At 42.0% G+C, this 24,645-nt stretch overlaps 1 long non-coding RNA gene across 1 annotated transcript; it reads right to left on the bottom strand.

The window, feature by feature from the left end:
- Window positions 1-11,072: 11,072 nt before the first annotated feature.
- On the bottom strand, window positions 11,073-21,228 carry LOC126403082 (uncharacterized). Its single transcript, XR_007571286.1, has 3 exons — window positions 20,922-21,228; window positions 18,297-18,407; window positions 11,073-11,379 (listed from the first exon to the last, which is right to left on the bottom strand). It is a non-coding gene; the product is annotated as an uncharacterized LOC126403082 (long non-coding RNA).
- Window positions 21,229-24,645: the final 3,417 nt, after the last annotated feature.

Here is a 24,645-nt window from a genome sequence, read left to right as displayed (position 1 = left end):
AATCACTTCCTCACAACTATGAAAGCTTTGGATCACATTCGAGAAGCAGCTGGCTGGCACAGTCATGATGGAAACTGAAAAAGTGTCTAATTCTGCTAAAGGCTGGAAGAGGCTCCGTGTGTATTTATTGTGCTAATAATCGTGCACAGATGCAATACAAAAACAGTGCCTGGCTGGATCTTAAAAAGAAAGGAGCTACATCTCAAAACACTTAGGTGCTCTTCAGGACATGGCAAGAAAACAGAGATTAAACATAGTATCTCCATGGGCGGAGTCCATGAGTCGATGGGAGGATGATGAGTTGCAATCGACCGACCACCCAAAACAAGAAGTGGAAAATAAAGATGTTGATATGCCTCACTGATCCTGCTTGAGTCAATAGTTAGGTAATGTTACACAAAGGTGATGTGCAATAAAGTGCACCAAAAAGGACATGATACAGCCCCTCAGCAATGCATCATAGTGGATCAGACATGCCAGAAAAGGTCACTTGATCCTTATTGAGCCCCATATGTCAGTCCAAACAGCTTCCTGCCGACATCTGCCAGAAATTGTTACTAGTAGTACTAGTACCTTTCAAGTGATACTGATACCAAAAGAGTCCTCCATCTGATATTGTTTTCTCTACTTCATTCTATACCCAATATGTGAATCCTGTGAAAATGTAATCCTTGTGGTAATTGGCAAAACCATACAAATAAGGTTTTTTTCTGGATGTGGGTACAATACAGATCGAACGCAGGTATCGTTTCACTGTAGAAGTTCCGATACTACTTCATACTGGGTTATTTCAGTTGATACCTCAAAGGTATCAAGTGCCAATACCCAGCCCTCAATCATGTGCATTGAAATTGTGCATGCTCACGAAGATGCACATGCACACAGGGATACACATACACCGACGCAAACCCCCAGATTAAATGTTGGCATTGTACATTTCTGTAAACCACAGCAGGTTGTTCTAATGCATTGTTGTAGGTTTTCCTGCAATAATCCACTTAATCAAGAACCAGTAACTTGTGTATAACCCACGTAATTGGGAAGCCCTCAATCATGTGACCACTGTGGTGCGAAAGGAAGGAGGAAGGTTGGGGTGGTGGATGGGTCAAAAAACACAGGACTTTCCACAAGGACATTACCCAGGAGACCAGTGTTAGGAAGCATGTAAACTTTGAGTCAGTCTATGGTACGTCCTCACCATGTTTCTTTTCCTAAGCCTAACCACTGTAACTTAACCCTATGGGCCCGAACGACGCATAGTGCGTCCAAATTCATACTTGTTCTTCTCTATTGATTTTCTCTGTGACCGTGCGTCATAGCGAGAAGCCACGCATATCACGTGAAACGGCAGAACTGTAGCTTTCCGACAAGACCAAGCACTTGTCGGTAATCCAATGTTTTCACAGCAAAAAAAAATTGATAAGGTTACAATAAAATGATGTATAACAGAGCTTTCATAAAGCTTTGCACACACACACATTACTGTTGGATGGATTACTCGCGAATGCAGGGTCGCACAGAAATGCCACACATATCACATGAAAGTGCAGGACTAGAGCTTTCCAATGATACCACACACATCATTGTGCTGTCATCCCATCATGCTATAAATCCAGATGAATTGTCTACAAAATAAAAAACTGACGAATTTCTTTACAACCCATTATACAGATCTTGTTATCAGTCACTTCATATAGTGAGGAATATCATATCTTATCACGTCTTAGGCTTGCCTGTGTTTTTCCCTGTCTATCCACATTTGTAGTCCAGCTTTCAAGATGCAAATATCTCCATATTGTCCAGTTGACACTCCATCAAACTTTGTATGACAAGACCAGCNGAATGAGTCAATGGAATTTCTTGCAATAATGAAAAAATACTGGCAATCATGTCCGCCTGGCACAATCCGCATGTTTTGGACAACTGTGAAGTGACAGAATGTCCCACCATCATGGTTCTTATATTGCCAGATTCCAGAGAGTCTCCCCTCTTCATATATGTCATTTTCCAACTTGCTATGGTGAGATACATGTAAAAATGTAAGAATTTAGTAACACAGATTTGTTTTTTTCATTGATATAAAAATTAATATAAAATACAGGCACATAGAAGGACATGAAATGATGGCAAATCTGGTTAGTCCACATTGTCCTGAAAAAAACAAGATATAGCATGTGTATGTAGCCTTTATAATGACTGTGATATGAGCTTAAAAGTAAAGGCAGTAAAAATACTCCAAAAACGCCTAGGGCCCATAGGGTTTAACTCGTCTAAACCTAACTTCTGTAACTTTACGTTACGTAAGATACGTAAGTACAAAACTTAATTCATGGAGCATCATACGAGCTGAGGATACAACCACAGATGTTACATTTGTATGTTTAATATGCAGCGGTTATGTTGAAACTTAACATTTCTTTGTGTTTGAATTTTCAATTTTATGTTGTGACAAGCTGTGGTTAGTGTGTTTTGTTGGGGTGCTACTTTAGCCACTTTCTAAGGGTGAGGAGAACATAATGTTTTGGCTTAAAATGCTTATTTGGTCGCTACAAAAATGTTAAGACCTCTTGTTAAAAAAAACTGCTTCTCTTGGTCTTACACAGTGGTCTGCTGCTTTAAGTTGCTTAGCAGCCATATCACCTCAGTCTCACACCATACACAGGTCATGTAAATGTAATCTGAACTACGTCACTTATGTTAATATGATATGTATGAAACTTTATTCTGGCAACTGGGCTGTGCAAGTACTTGTGGGTAACAAGAGACACATTCCTGCTGAAGATTTCACAGCATTTTACAGTTGGTGATGATAATGCACCAAGAAATATATCAATGCACCAACACTGCAGACCAATAAACAAGGGTTTAAATGATGTAGCTTCCAAAATTTTAAGGAAAAAAATGTTGGATGTGGCAGGAAATATATTAAATACATTAAGGCCTCAATGATGTAAAAAAATAATGTCCTTACTTTTTATACCTTTGAAGGTAGTTTGGTGTACTCTACTGTGCTGCCACTCCTTGCTTTTGTCAGTGTGAGTTACAGCACTCTTACTGGCAGGACAATGTGTGGCAGGCTCGGGGTGATTGGAAGTGGGTTACAAGGCCCTGCAGCCCCTGGGCTCATCTCCATCACCGCCCTGATTCCTTGCCTCTCTGCCCACTGTGTGCCTGGGAACTGGGTGAAGGATATAATGTAGCAGAGAACATGCCAGGGTGGGGCGGGGTCCTGACAGGGGGGTTGCTGGGCAGGATTCTCATCTACAGGGACGAACTCAATGACCCTGCCGCGACGGATGTAGCTGGCACACATTGATGTCAGCTTGTAATGATTTATTAATGGGGTCATTAGAAACTGTCATGAATCCAATGTAAGGGAGGGAGTATCAATCAGTGTCAGTGTGCACGGATTAGAGTGTGTCCGTGGTAACATCCTATGGCTGTTTCGGGCATGAAGAATATAAAAATATTATTAGCTCTTTACTTACATAAGATACTCTGATAGAGCCTTATTCTAGCATTTTCTCGATTTGTACTTGTCTCTCTCCATCTCCATCTCCATCTCTTTTTCCACTTCTCTCTTTCTCTCCCGCTGCGGAGGACTTTCTGACACATGCAGAGCCTTGGATCTGAATGACAAGCACGTTCAGCATGAATTAGAGAGGCAGAGGAGGGGGTGTCTGCGTCATCACTGACTCTCAAAGGCAGCAGCAGCTCCACATCTACATCTGTGTCCCCTCTCTCTCTCTCTCTCTCTCTCTCTCTCTCTCTCTCCCCTTCTACGTCACACTACATTGGTAGTCTTTACTTATGATTCACACTCTCTCATAAGGACCGATTCCAAAACTTCCCTGACTCACGACAGAATAATGATAAATGGAGGAAGGATGCTCCAGGGAAAAGCTGGCTGTACTTACCCACTGGCCATCCAGCCTCTGCATCAGTACCACAGTCTGACGTCAGCACGGCCTCTCCCCTGCGTAAGCATCCATAGGTGCTCAGACAAAGCTCACACACATTCCTCTTCTCTCTCTTGTCATCCTTCGTAGCTGACTTGCTGCTGTGGTGAGCACTGAGCCTGCGGGTGCTTCAGTGTGTGCTGAATATTAGCGCAGCTTGCTTTGACACACTGGAACGGGCGCGTTTTACACACATGACAGTGTTAGATACATGTCCCTAAGCACTTCAGTAAGGAGAAAAAGGTTCATTGTCTCTTACATAAAAACAAAGAAATCTTTGTTTTTTACAGTGAAGCATCTAGTCCAAATGAACTCTGCGACACAACATAGTACACAGTATTAATATATCTGATGCGCTACTCATCTATCAGATTTTATGAATTTCATACTCACAGCCCAAAACTACATGCGTGAACTCATTTGAGAAAAATGCATAATTTAACCAGTCTACCATCACACAGAAGAGATTTTCTCTGTTCACTTCTGAACGATAATCAATTTCACGAGATGAATCATAATGAAGCTCACATTAGAGGACACAGTTCTCATCTTGCACACATGGACTGAACACACGTGCCTCTCCTGTAACCTTGACACTGTAGCATTGAAAGTATCGATTGCATCACATTAAGCTTTGCTTCTTATGTCGATGCTCCATACGCTGCATGACATGTGCCGTATACAAGCTAAAGAATCTGTAGATGACTTGTCCAGGCTGTCACACAGGACATGGATGGTTCTGTGTGTGTGTGTGTCTATGTGTGTGTGTGTGTGTGTGTTAATGTCCTCTCCTCCCGGATAACACACCAGCCCAGAGAGGAAGATCAGCTGTAACTCCGGCCATGCACACAGGATGTTCCCAGCATGCCCTGGGCTCCCTGGAGGCTACAGAGGTCACACAAGACAGTCCTCTGTCGTCAATAAATAATGAATGAAGCACAAAGACCGGATGTGTGGAGTGTAGAGTGACTTGCATAGTAATTTTGATATCATACAAATTTATTTAGGTAGCCTAGTATTTTTAAAACACAGTTACATCATGTGTGTTTAGCAGAAGCTTTTATCCAAAGCAACTTTTTGGGAGGTTCAATGTTTTGCTCAAGGACACTTTAATATGTGGACAGAAAGAGCTTGAGACCAAACATGTAGTGACCCAAGGGAAGGCAACATAGGGGACAAAACAAAAACTAATATTTGCAAAATTAAGTTTATTGCAAGTAAAGTACTAAAAAGTAAACAAAGACAGTCCGCAGTGGCTGATAATGTTTCTGACTGCTGTGTAAGAGAGAGTGGGGGTTGGACTTGAGAGGGTTTTTAGAGGCCAGCTGACAGGTGCCAGTAATGGGGTTCACTTTTGTCAAAAATAACTTTATTTCCATTTGCAGTATTACATTCGGTGGAATGGCTACGCAGAAAGCCTATGGCAGAGAGAACACACCTCTCCACCCCTCCAAGTGTCTGCGTGGAACTCCTAAGGTGGAGAGAGCACACCTCTCTGCCCCTCTACACGCAAATGAGGTAAGCCTGAGGCAGAGAGAGCAAACCTCTCTGCCCTTCCATGCGCCTACATGGAAAGCCCTAAGGCGGGGAGAGCAGCAGCAAAGTCAGACCTTTTGCTCCTGAAACTTATTGGAACCTACATCAGGCAACATGTATAGTTGCTGCTCATTCTAAATAAAAAAAAGACATTAGGCTGAAAGCTTTGCGATTGATCTGCCGATTAACCTTTTTTGCATTGTACGCCTGATCAATCACGAAATTCAATCTAAATTCAGTGACGGTTAAATGATGTAACTTGTAGTTTGTGCTGTGTTTCAGTAACAGATGTCTGGATCCCTAGAATAATGAGAAGAAAATTAGAGTCAGAGTGAGAATAAACTTCAAGTTCAATAAGAAATCAACTCCAACTTGGGACATAAATTCAAAATTGTGTATGTAATTATGTACGTAAATGTGTAATTTCTCAAAGGAAGTTGCACAAATCTACCAAGCAAGAAACCTTGATAGAGAGTTTTTTGCACATCGGCTCCAGAGGGTGCCTGGTTCGTGGTTAATTGGAGGTTTATGGGAATGAGAAGTTAAAGATGCGTGGAGGAGATGATGGGAGGCAGAGGTAGCAGTGGGTGAGGAGGTTAAAGAGTGAAGGCAGGAACAGTGAGAGTGTAAGAGGGCTTGATAAGAGGAGGAGGGTCAAAGAGGAACGAGTAATAGAGGATGAAGAAAAAGGGATTAAGGGAGAAGGCTCTGGCTCCATTGAGCATCCATCAGAGCAGGAGGGGAGCTGGAGGGTTGTGGTGAAAAGAAGTGATGTGCGAGAGAGGGTTGGGTTGGGATTTGTGGGGGCGGGGGTGAGAAGAAGAAGACGAGGGACAGAGCTGTACATCCTGGACAGTCGGATGATGCATTGGTTTGACTCTGGAAGCCTTTATCCATTTGTGACGATGCGCCACAGCTGAAGGTCAACACACCCAAAATGCTTTACAAATGCACAGATACACAATGCATGCTCAGCAGGGAGGAGAAAGGGAGGAAGCTTCCAAGTGTAATAGGCAGTCACTGGGGAGTGCGGGATGAAGCGCTGAAGAGAGGGGCCGTGCATGGAAGGAAATATCTGAATAAAGCATAAAACGGAGTGGAGGGACGAGAGGGAAGAGTGCTCCAGGCAAGGATGTGTGGTCACTGAGGGCTTGTGTTGTTAACACTGCTTGTCATGGCTCCCTAAAATCACAGAGGCATTGTGATGTCAATAGACTTACAAATAATAAACCAGGCACTGTATATTATATATGCAGAACATGGTATTCTTGACTGGAATATCAAAGCTAATTAATACACCACGGATTTCCAAACGCTGTGAACACATGGATAATATCTTGTGTTGTGTCCAAAAACCACTCTCAAAACTGTATGCTGCAGATTTGATTAATTCACTGTGGACTTTGGAGGAGGGTAATGCTGTGTTTTTGTGCACTAATCATTGATTCTCACATGAGCAGCATGGTCATTAAAAAGAGCCCTGTAGGCACTAGTAAAATGCTTCTACTCTTTTGCATGTAGTCTATGCATTTTAGCTTAAAGTGAAGTTCAGTGAGTTCACAGCCTTTATCAATAAAATATGACATACAGCAAATTGATCCAGCAATGTCCCCTTTGCCATTAATGGGAAATTCAGTTTATTACTATTTTAACATTATATAATTATTTAATAGATGAGAACTGTGATGAGATGTACTACAGTTACATGGAATGAAAACAACAGCACCAGATACTATGAAAGAAAAATTAACTGTTTCCGCCTGTTACCCTTACAAACTTGTCAAATACCACCATTTTGTCAGTGATCCAGGTATTAGATACCAATGCACAAAGGCAATAATAATAAAAATGAATTGTCCAATAATATCCCTGCATACCAACCCACTCACTCCAAAGTTGTTGACATCCAGCGGTTGGTCTGTGACTTCTGGCGTCAGACACCAACTGAAATGCTGTCCTTCCTTTTTGTAAGCCCTACAGCTCCCGAACCAGGAAGTGAAGCTGTATGTAAGAATGCTTTCAATGGTGCCCCTGTAGAAGCTGATGAGGTGAGGAGTGGGAAGACCTGCCTTTCTGAGCCACCGGAGGGGGTGGAGACGCCCCTGGGCTTTTTTGATGACTGCTGTGGTGTTGATGGAGAAGGTCAGGTCGTCAGCAAGATGGACTCCCAGGAACTTGATGTTGCTGACCCTCTCCACAGCAGCACCAGGGACGTTTATTGGTGTGTGATGTTTGCCTGCCCTCCGGAAGTCAATCACCATCTCCTTCATTTTATCCACATTAAGGACAAGGTTGTGGGACTTGCACCATGCAGTGAGCTGCTCCACCTCCCTCCTGTAAGCGGACCCACCACTGTTGTGTCGTCAGTGTACTTTATGATGTGGTTGGTGCTGTGTCTAGCAGTGCAGTCAAGGGTGAGGAGGCTGAACAACAGGGGGCTCAGGACACAGCCTTGAGGAGAGCCTGTGCTCACTGAGATGGTTCTAGATGTTTGACTGCCCACCCTGACTGCCTGCTGCCGCTGTGTCAGGAAGTTAAGGACCTAGTTGCAGGTGCCAGTGTCCACCTCTAGCAGCTTCAGCTTTTCCACCAGCTGTTGTGGAATAATCATGTTAAAGGCCGAGCTGAAGTCAATGAAGAGGATTCTGGCATAGGTGGTTTTCCTCTCTAGGTGAGACAGTGTGAGGTGGAGTGTGGTGGCGATGGTGTCCTCTGTGGATCCGGTGGTTCTGTATGCGAATTGTAGGGGGTCCAGGTTTGAAGGAAGACAGTTCTTAATGTGCTGCATGACAGCCGCTCAAGACATTTCATTAGTATCGATGTGAGGGCCACGGGGCGGAAGTCAGCGTACTGATGTAGTGCGTTTACTCTGAAAGAGACTGCATGCAAACAGTACATTTCCTCTGAAAATGGAAGTGTATTTTAAAATCAGACAATACATGTACTGTAACAGGGAAGTCCATGACCTATGTCACAACGAGGTAGGAGTGAGAATGTGTTGCGCATACACATGTTAAAGAATCACTGGCTCATTTATGAGCTGTTTGACCACCAGCTGAAAAGTACGTTGAGTCATACTCATGCAAGTCTACAGCACAGCCATCATAACCTTGATTGTACTGATCAATTAGCTTGATGAGTACAATGTTATTATCATGATTGGGAATGATGGCCAAAACTACTACAAATTAGAAACAGTTTGTATGATCAGAAATAACACTTATGGGCTTAACCTTCGTTTTCTTTAACTTCACTATGTGTCAGCTTCAGCCTGGCTGGAGGATATTGCGTACATTCTGCCTGTGAAGTATGAAATGACTTCGTTTTAAAGAGGTGCTAATCATCTTTTTTAAATTTCATTCTAAGCCTCTGCTATTTCCTCCCCTTTTTTAAATCAATTTTTCCATTACGGTGTTGGCTCTCACACCAACTGTCTATAACTGTCTTGCCAGTGGAATAGACTGGTATGAATTGGACCCCATGGTGGTTAGCTGTGCCTCAATCTTCCTCTCTACTGGTATGGGACCAGGTGTGACCAGTGGAATTCACTTTGCTTCATTCCCGTACATTCAATCATTCAAAAAGGTAATTTCAGGAACTGTGAAGAGTTCTTCATCTGCCATATGTGTGCATGTATGTGAGCGTGACATGACACCCAAAGCAGCCAGTAGCTCTCTCCCTCTTTGCTACTGGCTATAGAACGTCAGGTGTGACAACTGCTGTATTAAACCGGCCCGGCAGCCATCGCTTTTGCCCCCACCCCCAACCACTACTCAAAGATACACACACACACACACACACACACAGAAGAGTAATGAGCTGAGACCTATTAAAAATCAATTTTATAGCTTCTTTCCGCGCTCTCTTTATGTTCCACTCTAACAGCAAAGCCATTGCCAAAATTGCCCAAAGCATGAGAGCGGAGGGGAGGGAGGCTTTGATGGACAGGCTGAGCTCACATTTACAGGTCAGGAGCAGTGTGCACATGTGTGTGTGTGTCTCTGGATGCGTGTGTAGTTAGATGACTTATACAGCTTCATATAGATGTAACAAGGACTGTCTGTTGACTCAATGGCCATTCGCTTGAAAAGACATTTTTCTCCTACTTCCCATAGCGAGAGCTATTTCTGATGCCTTTACTGAGCTCACATTTATATCATTCATTCATATTCGAAAAAATTAGAACTAACACTATATTTGTTTTAATCGCAGTAATTCAAAAGCAACCCATATGGCCATGAGACTGGTTGCACCAGATTTCGCTCCCCATTTACTTCTATGAGGAGGGGTGGAAGATGTACCCGTTGACAATTCCAAATTGACCCCAACCCATGGTATTTTCCTGTTCCATAAAATCTGATAAGTTCATTTTTCAAAAAAAAAAAAAGATCCAGGCAATCTAGACGTGGGATTGCTACTATAGGGCATTAGACGTGAGAAATATGCCTGGACTTCCCTGGATGAGTGCGACCTTTCCTATCTGGGGGTATGTGTGGTTGACTCACTGCCAGGCCACCGCTCTTGCCCCTCGCGACCAGTTTGCTCAGACCAGGCGAATCTGCTGGACACCCCTTGGACGTTGCTCCATCGGATCAATCGGCCAGCTCGCTCTTCTTTGTGGTTGTGCAGAGTAAATGTGTATTTAAATGGAAAATGCTTTCTCAGTCTCTTCTTGTCTTCAGGATGTCTTGCCTTCAGCGTCTTCCTCGTGGCGTGCCCGTTCAGCTCAAAGGCCTCTCCAGCTCTCCCTCCAGGTGCGACTAATAGTGGCTAATAAGTCAATACCACCAGCCCTCAAGTGTGACATCAGAGCTGACCCTGCCTCCTACCACCTGCCTATATCACACCCACAACGACATTCACTAAACTACCAATAAAGCTATTATAACATAAGTAAATATAACCAGTCTTAAGTTATGATCACTTTGTATCTAAATGTGAAGTTCACTTAAAATTTAGTTTACTTATTTCATTTACATATTTTTTCTAATTGTTGCAACTTAAAAATGACAGGAGGAATTAACTTGTTCTTTCTAAGTAGTAGCAGCTTAAGTAAACCAAGTTAGTCCAACTTAACTAAACAGTATGTTAACAGGACACAACTTACAAATATCCTAACTCCACCACAAGCACAATCCTTTTTGTTAAATCAGACTAACTTGGTTTACTTAAGCTGCTAACACCTGGAAGGAATAAATTCATTTCACTTGTCATTTTTAAGTTGCAACAACTTCACAAAATTAAGTCAACCCAATTACATTTACAGTAGATTTTGATGTCCAGTCTGTACATTCACACTGACTCTGCTGCCTCAGTGGAGTGCCAGTTGTGTTTTTTATAAAGTCAGCAAACAGATGGACAGTACATTACAGAAAACGCCCCTGGACTTTAAAGGTTAATGCTGTTTTTCTGCATTGATTGATTCTCACGTGGAGAGCAAGGCCATTAAAAAGAACCCTATAGGCACTACCAAAGTGAGTCTATACTTTTGTGTACAGTTTGTGGATTTCTGCATATAATTAGGTTCAGCTTAAATGTTATTCGTGATCAATAAAATCAATTAATCTTCCCTTTGCTGTTATAAAAGGGTTTATTGCCATGACAATTTTTATTGCCCTGTAGCAGCAATTTGAATGGATGATAACAGACTGTACATTTCATTTTACTACGTTTAAACAGTATTGTTGTTGGTTTTCAAATAAAAAGTGACAGCCCCATTTTTTGTCGTAGTACTGTAGGTTAACATTCTGTATATGGAGTGCTATGAGGAGGTAATTATGTTAGAAAGAAACACAATTAGAATGAAAATATCCTCCAAAAATCGGTGCTTGGCCAAAAATAAGGTCACACTGGAGGTCTGTGCCCCATATGCACGCCAGTTAATCTGCAGGGCAAAAAAAACAGACATTAGTATTGAGGAAGTTAATCTTCGAAGAAAATAAAACTCAAGTGGCAAAAACATGTTTGTCTGGAAATCTTTGTTTCTGTGTGTGTGTGTATGTATGTGTGTGTGTGTGTGTGTGTGTGTGTCCTTTCTCAACAGCTAACAGTTGCACAGTGTTTGTCTTTAACTTCCCAAGCTTTATCATCTCTCCTCTCTCTTCCTCATCTCTCCAATGTGCTTCAGCTGTGGGCTGATAATGGACGTACTCCCTAAACACAGTCACACACAGATACACACACACACACACACACACACACTTAGAAGGACACAGTGCCAAGCTGGTGACAGTCACTTTCTCATTTTCAAATAGCAGAAAGCTGACTGAATATTAGAGGCAGCCAACTAACAAAACACACCTTTAGGAGGTTTTTTTTTTCTTCTTCTTTTTTGATCTGTGGACGCAAAAGATGGAAGGTGGGGGTGTATCTTAAATTGTACAGTTACACAGTGTTGTAATCAGAAACAGATCCTGGTTCTGTTACATTCTTTTTCTCTGAGGCCTTTGTTGTTTTGGATTATGAAGCACTGAAGGACAGTGTGACAGGCACGTGCTGGGCGGTAAGGGATTAGCACTGTATGGATGGATGGATGGATGGATGGATAATGCCACAGGGTTGCTCCTGTGCCTCTCATCCATTTCTTTCCCCTTCTTTCTGGAAACCAATCCCACTTCAGTAGGCTTAAGGGTCCACTCATTCACACAAAGTCAAGCCCATACAACCCTGCTTCTAATAATAAACACGCCATGTCCACAAAGATGAGAGTTCCTCATGTTGGAGATTATTGAGTTAACCAGATAACAATAACACCATTTTCATGGTCCGAGATGTATCCCACAAGGCTCAGCACCACCCAGCCCATATCTGTGGACACACTTTGAAAAATTCTCTTTTCCTTTTGAAAAAAATTAATTTGGCGGTGCACCGTTGTATTGATCCACGTTCTTCCTTTTTGTCTGACAAACCATGATATTTAGTAACAGCTCAGCCCTGGGGGACTCTTCTTGATTTCAGCTGAGTGAGACAGGGCCATGAACCAAACCTCCGCTGATCAGCTTGATGGATTTGACCATCCATGTACGGTCAGCTTTCTTATCCCACTCAGTGGAATTTTTCTATCAGACTCGTTCTCCTGTTCCAGGGCGATAAAATCACAATCAGCAATTGGAAGACACCATTTTAAACTATAAAGCTTATGTACTGTGTAGCCTTAGTTCATGAAAGCACCCTGGTAACATACCAACTTACAGTATTTCATCACAATTCTACTACCAAGTGGAGTGGCAATGGACATACAGTGGCTTTCAATTAGAGGTCATATCTAGAAAAAGGAAACAAAACATCAAAAGTATTTGTATCAATGCAAAATGTAAAAGCTTGGATCCTAAAAATTGTGTTCATACCAGACATTTCCAGAGAAACAATTAACAACATCCAATGCCTGTGTTCAGTGCCAGCACATGAAGTGGTGTGCCCTGTATGCAGAGAGGCCTTGTAAAGGCCCAGTCATACCAGCGTTAAAAATGGTGACATATTGAAGCCAAATCAGGAGTGAAATCCAGAGTATAAATCACTAGGTAAAAGAGCCGGGGTTTGTAAACAGATTTGAGACTGGAAATGGTACAAATATGTCTTCTGAATAAACTATGTGGACTTAATGACTCATTAACTGACAGTTCGCAAACTAGCTACCTCGGAGAGCTGTTGTGATCATGATCATGACTGACTACCTCTAGCGTGTTCCTATTCAGCTGGCTAGCATGCTAGCTGTTTGCTTTGCCAGCTACTGTCAACTAAAGGCAAATTTATACTTGTGCGTCAGCTTTATGCAGAGCCTACACCGTAGACTATACACATGGCCTACACCATTGTGAGCATTTATACCCGTGCAGAGGTGCACCTCTGTTGTTCTGCAGTTACACCTCTAAAACACTAGTTAGCGGTGGGGTTTCTGTGAAGTGCTGTAAAGTTTAGTTGTTTCAAAACACACCTAAAACATTAAGCATGGCTTAACAGCAACAGTACCAATTCACAGACAAAACACTTGGCTGTTGCTGGACACATTTTCCTACAAATACAACATGCTAATGTTATTAGCACAAGCTTATGGCATTTCACACTGTAGAAATTAGCCTAGTGGCTAGCAGAGACTTCTTCTACTCAAATGAAGCCAGGGACAACAGCAACATTTAATAAAGGTAACGTTACAAAATTTAGCTCCATTACAACTCACAAGAGTTATTGACAAAACAACTATCTTATACTAAACACGTTTTCCAAACAAATACAACATGTTAACAAATATAAACAAATATATCATGCTAACATTATTAGCACAAGCCTATGGTACTTAACATTTTATAAATTAGCCTAGTGGTTAGCAGAGATTTCTTCTACTCATATGAAGCCAGGATAAATCACATATAAGACTTTAAATGCTATTTTATGGGGGCTATGTCTTCACAATTTATTGTTTGTTATCTGTGAAATAAAAGTAAATAAAAACTTTGTTTCCACAGAGGGAAATTGTTTTCATCTTACAAAAACAGACAGTAGGTCTGCGTGGCTGTGAGGTGTAGTTACATTTCTGGGGAGGTGCATGTCAGGCTACGCTGTGAATTAAGGCATTGGTTATGACGTAGGTTCGGCATCCATTCAACGCAGATGTATAAATCCCAATTTACCCTGTTTGCTTCTTTGGCATCTTTTAGTGTTGCCTATTTTGCAAGGATGCAGGGATGAACTGGAATCAGTGGTGAAAATCCTGTAACATGTGAGGTTGATTCTTTTCTGCTTTCTTTAAACCATCACCAGCATCTTTCCCTTGGTCAAGTGTTTTAATTGCCTAAGCATACCCTAACAATAGACTATTTGCCATAACCAAGCTCGTTCTTATTCCCAGGTCATCAAATACAGAGGCACTGCCAAACCCCTTAGACGCCAAAGGCAGACTTTGGTGTCTCTATGAAATAAGTGTAAACCAATATGTGGCAATATTTGACACCTAGAGAAACTGGACGTAGAATAAAGATGTAAAGAACAAGAGAGTCTGTGAAGGGCAGGAGGGAGGGGAGGTAGATGGGTCAAACAAAACCAGACTTTCACCCAGACGACCACAGTTTGTGTCCCGTGTGAAAACAAAAGTCAGTGCTTATTACATTACATACTTATTTTAACCCAAAACATGATGTTGTCTGTAGACCTCACCAAGTATGATGAACACCATCCTCCTCCTCTTCATTCTCTGTAAAGTGCTGTCCAATCCAAACTCTTTGAAGCCACATGCAAATTCTTTTTTTCCCTTCAAACCTACTCTTGAGATGACAAAAATATCTCAGTTCAAATGTCATCTTTCATCCCCGTCATGCTTTGTATTCAAAGAAGGAGATGGAGATGAAGAATTATGTTCTTAATATTTGATGCATTATTGAACTATTAGCAGGCTACTACAGATGGCTATAACAGACTCAATCCCCTCTCCCCTCAGCCCACTGAGCAGTGCTCGCAGATCAAATGCCGGAGTGTGTCTTTAACCGTGTCCTAGTGGGCGTGTGTATTGATTGTGGAGGAGGCATTAGTTCTCTGGTTATTAATAGCCTGAGGAGGGAAGCCTAATGGGAGCTCTACTTCCTCCAACTGGTTTATTCATAGCAGGATCATTACTACCATAATTGACCCTCTTCCTGCTTATCTGTCTGACGGACGGACCACTGGTGTGTGTGTGTGTGTGTGTGTGTGTCCTGTGTCTATGTACCTGTCTCTGGCTTTCCTTATCCATCTCTCTCTCTGTCTCTGTCTCTCTCTCTCTCTCTCTCTCTCTCTCTCTCTCTCTCTCTCTCTCTCTCACCCACACACACACACACACACACAAACGCACTACACGCACACTACTACCTTTCCCTCTTGTGTATTCTACTGTATACAATGTACATTTTATTTTCTTGAGGCATTTTTGCTAGTAAATGTGTGTGTGTTTCTTGTGAGTGTGTGTTTTTCTCTCTCCTTTCTCCATATGTGATCTGAGCTTCCTCTGCTCTTTTTTCCATATCCAATATTCTGACAAGAGGCTGCCCCGATCACCTCCCCCTCCCCCGACGGAAGTCCCTTGAGGCGACAAATTATTCATAAACTATTTCCTATCATTATAGACATGCTTTCAAAAAGCTTTTCCTTGTCCACCATTTAGGCTGCATTAAGGGTGAGCACCGAGTGCATGCGTACACGTGTGTGTATGCAGAGCATCTCAGCTGCCTGCGAGATGCGTCTTGGCTGACGTGCAGTCCTCCCCTCCGGCTTACTGTACATCTCGCAGTAGCTGTACACACAGAGCTGCATCTTTCTTCCTCTCGTAGCCCACTGCCCTACAGCTCCACACTTCTTCCTTAGCAGAAAAACTGCAGCAGCAAATTACCAAGAAGCTGTTTTAATAAGAAAAGAAGAACGTGACTAAGTCCTCATCTGCACTCTTTTATTTTGTATTCCAATACTTTGCCTCAGTTCTTTTTTATCTTCGTATATCAGCAGATGAAACTGTTATTTTATCACTAATGAATATTCACTTCCATCTGCCCCATGCAGGTCCTCTCTGCCCACACATACAGGATCCTGTTGGAAAGCTCAATATCCAATAGCTTCCTGGCCTGAGGCACAGCTTGACATGAGTGTACTGTAGTAAACAGCTGTTTAACAATTCACAGTGCATGTGTTGATTTAAAATGTATATATATATATATATATATATATTGTTGTTTGTTCTATGGGAGAAAAAAGTGGAAATCTGACAGCAGCGTTGGTCTGATGGGTCACATCATGATGAAAGTATGAACTGTATGTTTTTTGATGAGGATTGTGGCTCAAGGAGCAGTTTCTTTTTCATAGAAATGTTTGTGATACTGAGCTTGAGGGTTCATTCTTGACCTTAGAAATAAAAGGTTTAACTGGAATCATGTGACCTAGTATGGACTTTTTTTATATTGAATAGCTGATTGTAAAACAGCCTGCAGTAGTGTTGGAACACCTACATGAATGTGAATATAAGGTACTGCCAAATAAAAATTTGAGATACTGCCCTTGATCATGTTGCAAAATCAGATCCTCTTGACTGGTTTGCAAGAGTTTTAAAGCACCTATAAACCAGCTGGCAGTTTACATTCTTAGTTATTACTGAGGGTTTAAACTCATCTGCCTCATCAGGACTGTGTGGGTGCAATCTAGAACACTTTGGCTATTGGCCCGATGACAATTTTGAATTGAATGAACTGAATATACCCTATTTCAAACATAAAAAGTAAACAAAAATAATTTGAATGAACATATAACAGACCTTAAATAAGCAACATAAATGAATGTTTCATGTCCGAAAAGCAGTAGGAAGAAGCAAACTGCTTTCCTACTCCTACCCCTGTTCTATTCTAATCTGTCAATACTCAGTCAGTCTCATTAACCAAACCTGCGCCCCAGTATCCATCCCCATAACTAAACTAATCTGTACGTGCTCTTCATATATAATTAACAAAACGATCCGATCAAGAAGTTGAAAAGACAAAGAACAGAGGGAAACCATTAACAACAATGTGACCATCAGTATACTTTACATTCCCCTTCCTCATTTCCATACAAGTGACAAACTAATATGCATGTGCTTTTAAGATTCATTCTTTTATACGTTGCCAGGAAGTAGATTATTGCTTGCTTTGTTCATTACTGTGCATGACAAGCCCCTGAGGGCTACAGCCAGTATTTCGGGAGGTCCAGTGTATACAGCAGATTCCACGCCAAGACTTCCTTTTCCATACACCTGTCATTTAGGCTAATCCCTAAAAAGAAATATCTGCATATGAATGCAGATTTCAAAAGCAAAGCTAAATCATCGTTTGACGGTAGCCAATGGATTTCAAAATTGCATTTTAGCCAGTACGCTCTTTATATGGACTGTTTACCTGCTGCTCAAACGTGACAAGTCAATACTACTCGGACCACGAACTGAAACTAGAATACTTCCAATACCAGAAATTCCATTGACTACATTCTCTGCATACATATGCAGATGTCTGTTTAGGGAGATAAGTGTGGGTGTGGCTTGGTGCTGACAACATAAGCAAGTAACATCACATTTTGATTCAAATGTGGCTAAACTGTGAGTAGTGCAGGGAAATATGTGACATCACCTTTTTTTAAACTGAGCCCGAAACACTTCTAAATAGATAAACAACCAAGACTGAATTACTTTGTAACACTGTGCAGGCATTTGGCCAATGAGAATATATAAAAAAAACTGTTGATACTTTATTCAGAACCATAAATTCTGAAGATGAAATGCTGATAGTGGAACACTATAAAAAAAAAAGTAAAGTCACATTTTAACTGTTTTGGAAACTGTTTTTGGTATTTGAAAACAATTGATTTAACTAAATGATGCATGTTGCAGCCACAACAGTCTTTCATGTGTGATCATGAAGTGTTTCCACCCCTTTCACGCTACAGTTATAGATCCTTCCTGTAAGGAACAAGGAAGATGGTTTTGTTACTTTGCTGCACTGAGAGCTCTTTGTTCAGCAGTGTTTGTCCTCCCTCACCGATTTATGTAATGGATGAACACTTACACACACTGGCTGGAAAAATGAGGAAACAGGATTTGTTTTTGCATGTTTTCAGCCAGGAGTTCCCCACAGAGCCCTTCCTGATCTGGATTTAAGAATATGTAAACACACACACACTCAAAGATCCGTAAACACTGAGACAACCCTACGCATGTGAATGCATCCGTGTGCACAGATGCACAGGTGGGCAGACACCCACGCAGACACACAGATGTTCATACTCAAAAAAAATAAATACACACACATACAGAATATGCACCTCTTCCTTCCCACTGAGTCAACAAGTCGGTGGTGACTTTGGTGTTGATGAAAAAACAGTCAATTTCCCCTCCAGCTTCCACTCAGGATGTGACAGCGATTGACCGTTTTCCTGTGGACACATAAAGACAATGTCAGCATGAGTAGCCATTAACCTCCGAGCCACATTCATAAAAAACACAGCAGCTCTGCTTCCACAACATGTTTATCTAACACGAGTTACAGGATGGATTTTACTGCAAACACAAGTCATGCCTCCTGCACCACTTCCCCTCTTCAAGTTGAGTAAACAAATGATGCAGTGGGGTTACAGAGTTCTTAGTCTGATGATTTTTGCATTTTTGGATTTGTTTTGATCGCATCAACTATTTTAACGTCCATGCACAATTTTTTTTTTTTTTATCCTAATAATGATTCATGTTGTATAACTGAAATAAACGGAGGCACTTTTGCAAATATAACAACAAATGTTAGACAAAACACTGCTCACAAAAGTCAGACCAAACAGGTGTTTGAAGGCCGGGGTGTGCTGCAAACAAATTAGGTTGTACAGTGTGCAGGGGTGCAACTCATCAGCGGTGGAAAGGTGACAAAGATACAAACCCCCCAGGGGATCTGCGGGAACCCCACACCCTGTAAAGATTTTTTTTTTTAAAACATCAGCTTTAAAATGTGGATCTACCCTCAGCTGTCCTGCTACAAAAGTAATATAAGGGGCTGTATCAGTTCAAGGCACTTCAGAAACGATTAACAGTCAAGACTGCAGAGCAGGTCCAAAAGCTGTATTAAAGTACATTGCATCCACTATACAAACAAAACAAAAACACAACAAGCCCCATAAACAAATCAAATGGCTTGTGTTATATTTGGATGCATTTACTCACACAATGACTTTTGTCATTATGGCATAACTATACAAACAAAATGTCTTGTATGTGTTTAACCTCCTGAGACCCAAACCTTTGCTAGGTATGCATTGTTAATTTCTCCTAGCTATTTGGGATCAGTAGGACCCGATAAGTATAAAACACTAAACATTTTCAATAATAATAATATCCCAATGTCCTCAAATGAGTACTTCCTATTTAACAGCGTCTTAGCTTGTCACTGTCACTAAAAATAGTCACATTTGTTCCACCATAAAATGTGATCAGCTTTTGGACCTTGTCCTCTTCTGTGTCAGGATCAGCTGCACACTGACTTGGCAGAGATGGCTGCCATCTTGTTTTTACATGGATTAGTGTATTTTGCTCTTACTACCACTAGATGGGACAAAAAAGTGTCCACGAACGAGGACAACAGGTTTAAGTTCAGTAGAATGAAGTATAAGGTGCAGGAAACCAAAAATGTGATGTTCTCATAGGAGGACACAGGGTCTCATAGGGTTAATGAATATTTTTATTTTTATTTTTTTATTGCAACAATTACAAGACAGGGTCTAGATATGGTTATTACATTATCTGTCACATGGCATTTTTAATCCAGCGTCTGTTCTTTTAAGTAAGCCCCCTTTCTTCAGCACACAGGCCTAATTAGGCTGCTATAACATGGCTCTGTTTAGCTAAATCATCAGTAACATCAGTCCATTTCAGCTAAGGCCATGTTTACACAAAAACGATCACTGAAAACAGAATCGTTTCTCATTTTTGTTTTGAAAAAAGTTCAGCGTTTAGACGACAACGTTTGTTTCTCATTTTTGTTTTGAAAAAAGTTCAGCGTTTAGACGACAACGTTTTGATAACAATCGCTGTGCACAGGGATCCGCAAAAATGACCAAAAACGCTGCAGTATACATGCCAGGCCAGTAGTTGGCGGTGTGATGCTTACACTTCCTTCTACAGAGCAGTGCTGTATAAATAAACAAAATGGCAACTGCACGAACGTTTGTCTGGACAGATGACGAGGTGGAGTTGCTACAGTAAATCTACACTATGATGGGGAAGTGTTGATAAATTCAATAGGGTGAGCAGCACAAGCAGAACTCGGGAGTCCGCCATTGTTGTTGTGATGGTCAACTTTCTCGTGCATGCCTATTGACTGGAACTGTAATGCGCATGTGCGAAAAGTCTCCGTTTTCAGAGGAACTGCGTATTGCAAGTTCACATGACAACTGAGATGGTGCCGTTTCCAAATAATTGCACTCTGGAACCCGTTTTAAAACATTGCATTTTCGGGCACCCAAAACGCCGCTGTCATGTAAACGATCGGCCAAAACGCAACTACCGTTTTTGGTTGAAATCTCTGTCGTATAAACGGGACCTAAATGTCTCATGAAAGAGTCTCCAAAACAGCAGGCTGATAGTGAATTTATGATAGCTGCCACACTGGCTAAGGAACTCACCTTTGTTGACTCAGCAATCGCTGGCAAAATGGTAACATTAGTAATGCTAAATGAATAGCCCCAGAGCAATAATATCAGTAACGTTATGCAAGTGGAATTTGAAATGATACGTACGCTAGCTAACATTGGACTCCATGGAAATAATGTAAGCACTTAACGTTACATCCAAATTGTGCATTTCTTAAATCAAAACAACTCAACCTCATCAGGCTAATTAACAATCTCAAGCTTGACACTTCATAAGCCTATTAATGTTATCATAGCGCTACTGTAAGAAATGCTTACCTCAAGGCATGTGAGCAGTCACAAACCGACTTCATTTCATTCTCTGTGACTCCGTCCTTGCAGATCTGTGACATCTGATGAAACTGTGTTGGGAAAAGTGTCCCTAATGCTCATGATCGGCAGCACAGTGATGCAGTGGTTAGTACTGTCATCTCACAGCAAGAGGGTTCCAGGTTCAAGTCCACCAGCTGGCTGCAGCCCTTCTGTGTGGAGTTTGCATGCTCTCTCCGTGTCAGTGTAGGTTTTCTCCACATTCCCTGCAGGCTAACTGGTGACTCAAAATTCTCCGTAGCTGTGAATGTGAGCGTGAATGGTTGTCTGTGTCTATGTGTCAGCCCTGTGATAGTCTGGCGACCTGTCCAGGGTGTACTCGCCCAATGTCAGCTGGGATAGGCCCATCTGTGACCCTGAACCAGGATAAGTGGTGACAGAAAATGAGTGAATGAATGAATGCTCATGATGGTCAGTAAACAGCAAAAAAAAAAAAAAAAGAAAACAATCTGTAACAACACACCTGTTTACAAGCTATGCATAATTAAGGGTGTGGCCACTTTGAGTGACAGGCTGTCTGGGGGGAATCACCAAAGTCTATGAGTCAGATCCACCTCCTGCTCCTCCACAGCTCCACCCTCTCATTCCCATATGGTCACCAAGATGCCAACGGCCAAAATGCCAAACTTGAGGCTTCAAAACATGAGTCCACAAACTAATTACTGACGTCATGGTGGCTACATACGACATTTTTACGCAGTCTATGGTACTGACCCCTTTAAAGGATTTGCAATGTAAAGATCTGGTGGAATGATGGCGTCCTGAGCAGAGAATGAAGTCACACTCCCTCCGGGTGTGTTGTGATCTGAACTTCTGTTCTTTGTTGTGGTAGATGGTCCAGCTGCGTGTGCATTTTAGTGCATGTGATTCCTTGTGTGTGTGCCCTACTGACTGAATGGTTTGTTTACATGTTGCCTTTTACTGCCATTTAGATGTCCTTGTAGGCACTAAAGAAAGTGTCCTTATCTTCAGTGTAGTCTTCTAGCACACTACCCCCATTTTGAAAGCTGGTCAAATAACGTCCATTTAACAACTGCTTCACCTCATTGGCCCTTTACAGGGTCATGTGTGCAATCTCACACCTCAAGCCATAGCTTTGGATGCACTTACGTCATTTCGAGCAGGTGCACCATTGCCATGTGAAGCATGAGGCAAGCTTTAACCTTTATGTACTCCTCTGCCTCCCTTTTCCATTTCCAACACCCTGCTCCCCCTTCTCACACCTGAAGCTGTAAGTTCAGTAGGCAGAACATGAGGAGGGAGGAGCTGTGAAGAAACTGGGGGTGCTAAAATTTACAGCTAGTGCAGAGTAGTGGAAGATAGGGAGAGAGGGTTGGAAGTGTGTTTTTGTCTGTCAGAGAGAGGGGGGGTGGGGGGNGGGGGGGGGGGGGGGGGGGAAGGACACACAGTGTGAAAGCATGGAGCAGAGCTATTTTTATCTTGCTCAGTCAGCCTGATAGGGCAGGTCTAAATATAGTGAGTCAGAGGCAGCTCGGGTAACTGTGTGTGTGTATGAGCATGTGTGCGTGTGTGTGTGTGTGTGTGTGTGTGTATGTGCATGGATGGAGAAGCCATTCAGGGTAAGTGTGACGCTGTGCCTCACCAGCTGTAACCAGGATACCCCCAAACTACACACACACACACACACACACACACACAAGTGATGGTCATGCTGCTGGTGGCCAGATAATCTTGTTTAATCCATTCACTCAACACACTGAGGCACACACCAGTCTCATGTTACCTTTTCTGAACCTGAAAGAATGCAGTACACAAAATCCAAGTGTTAAAACTGAACAGATGAATCAACTAACTGTCCCAGAAAGGCAACGTCAAGGTATCTTAACATTTAAGGGAAAAATTCAAATATAACCTCATAAAACTTTCTCCACTCGTCCATTTGTTCCTCTTCTGCTTCAATCATCAGTGGACGTTTTCTGTCCGCTTAACTAGATGGAAATTTAAGCTGGTTCCTTAGATCTGCTAATAAACGTGTTTGTGAGGTCTATTGCTGGTTTTATAGCAATGACACAATTGGCAGGTGCCCGTGATTGTGTGCGCATCCACATACAAATAGCAGTGGGGGTTAGCCACGGGGCAGCTGCCGGTGTGGTCATTTGTTGTTTCAGGTGTTTTGACGGACAGACGGTGAGAGCATCAAGGAACAGCTGAGCATTTGTCTGGGCACATCAAAGCCAGCTCATACTGTATTAGCTCAGCTGCAATTGTAGTCTCTCTCTCTCATACTTAAGCACGCACTGACACACACACACCACAAAGCAGATCAAGGACTAAACAGTAAAATATGAAGCACTTCAGTCACCGTTTTGTCATCACTTTTTTTGGTGCTCTGATGTCATTGTCAAGGGAGTGAAATGTCCTCTTAAAAGCTTCTCTTAATACAAATGTGTTTTTCAAACGTTCATTGGATATGTCACCAATATGAGCTGAAGCAACTGGAGCCAATACTAACACTGGTTAAAATCATATGTTTGTCATTCCTTCAGTCCTTTTGATCACACAAGATTAATTATCGTAAAATATTCTAAACAATGTGGCAGTTTCTTTCATCCCAGACTAACAGATGGCAAGGCAAATTTCAGACACTGTATACAAAGACAATGGAAAGATGGGAGTGGTTATGAATCCCCTTTATACACACTAGTCCATACCCATTGAGTGCACAGTTGCCCACGTACAGTTTCACATGGTGTGTGTTTGGGATACAGGTCATAGGAAATTGCAGATTAAATAGTCAACTGACCCCATTAAGAAGAGCAATGTATTCAGACAGAGTTTTGTGAATTTGATAGTATGATTGCAGCCACAGCGATCGGTCGCATTTTAGCCATTTTTCTGTTGTTATAATGCCACCCAGTTGCCAATTAGAGTTACATTTCTCCAGTCACCTTGAGGCGTCCTGTTCTACATATCTACCAAGTTTAGTAAAAATCGATATGGCGATTAGGCCTAGATAAGAAATTAGCTCTCTAGCGCCCCCATTTTGTTTGATCGGGTCAATAATGGAGGNTTCCTCATGAGGAGAGGCATCTCTGTGCACAGTTTCATGTCTCTACGACATACGGGGCATGAGATATGCCCATTCAAAGTTTGCAATTTCAATTGGTTGCTATAGCGCCCCCCTTTGGCCAATTGATGTAATATTGCTTCATTCGCATCCTCCCATGACCCTCTACCACTGTGCCACATTTCACATGGATTGACCAAGTCAGTGAGGAGAAAAACATGGAATGGACACACAGACACACCCACAGACAGAGTTTTCATCATTATATAGTAAGATATTTTCTCATATGAACTCTTGACAATGTCTGGACAATCAGGTTTCCGGCATTGTACGGAGTTTCTCTGTCATAAATGTAGCACACAACAGGGGATTGTGTCGGAAGCGTTCTCACCTACTGGAAATACTCTGTCTGGCTAAGGCTAGGGGTGGTGCCTAGGTAGAGTGCTCAATAGGCAGGACATGACATGGATTACACTACCGTCCTGTAGTAATTTGGTCATAAACAACAGAGTCATCTGCAGCTCCTTTCATTTGTTTGGCAATTTCAGCTTTGGTTTCGCGCAGCTTCATCATAAAAACGTCATCAACACGCCCACTCGCACTCACCGCCAAATGGGCTCAATCAACCATTACACGGACTCTGTA

This window comes from Epinephelus moara, chromosome 16 (genome assembly GCF_006386435.1).
Source record: "Epinephelus moara isolate mb chromosome 16, YSFRI_EMoa_1.0, whole genome shotgun sequence".
Taxonomy (NCBI): Eukaryota; Metazoa; Chordata; class Actinopteri; order Perciformes; family Serranidae; genus Epinephelus; species Epinephelus moara.
The sequence above is the reverse complement of the archived record's forward strand: the minus strand, read 5'-3'. Positions and strand labels throughout refer to the sequence as shown.